Genomic DNA, 636 nt, shown 5'->3' on the forward strand with positions numbered 1-636 from the left:
TTCCCCAGGGGCGCCGCCGACGGTGCCCTCAAGGCCGCCGACGGCAAGATCAACGGTTATCTCAACAGGTGCATTGAATGTGGACAATTTTTTAGGGGATGCTTAAGCAACTTTTGGGAAAACTTTTCTACAAATTTAAGAGAAACTTTTGGCCAAAAATATAGGAGTGGGGAAGGAAGTTGAAGAGAGTGCAGGAAGTTGTATAGAGTGTAGAGAGTCCGATAGAGTGTATAGAGTTTAATTTAGGGTTAGATTGTGCAGAATTCTTTGCGTGATTGTAAAAGTGGAGGAAAAGTGAGAGATTTCTTCCTCCTTGCCGCTTCAAAGAATAATTCTGTGTACTGTAATGAAAGGAAGAGATTCAGAGGAAATTTGAGGAGTTTGCTTGGGGAAGAATTAGAGAAAGTGGTATTTACTAATTGTAGTTTGTATAACTTTTCTTTTATAATTAAATTCCAAGTTTTGTCGTATCTTCCTTATGAGTTCTAAGTAGTTTTCTCTGTCTTTCTCCTTGTCTTGAGATTTTGTGAAATAGTGATTTGAATTGGTTGAGCCTTGAGAATGTTAAAGAAGTTGTGATGATCTTTTCACTTTGATCTTAATTTACTTTCAATCTAGCCAATTGATTTGTTAAAA

Source organism: Phalaenopsis equestris, unplaced genomic scaffold, assembly GCF_001263595.1.
Source record: "Phalaenopsis equestris unplaced genomic scaffold, ASM126359v1 Scaffold235135, whole genome shotgun sequence".
Taxonomy (NCBI): Eukaryota; Viridiplantae; Streptophyta; class Magnoliopsida; order Asparagales; family Orchidaceae; genus Phalaenopsis; species Phalaenopsis equestris.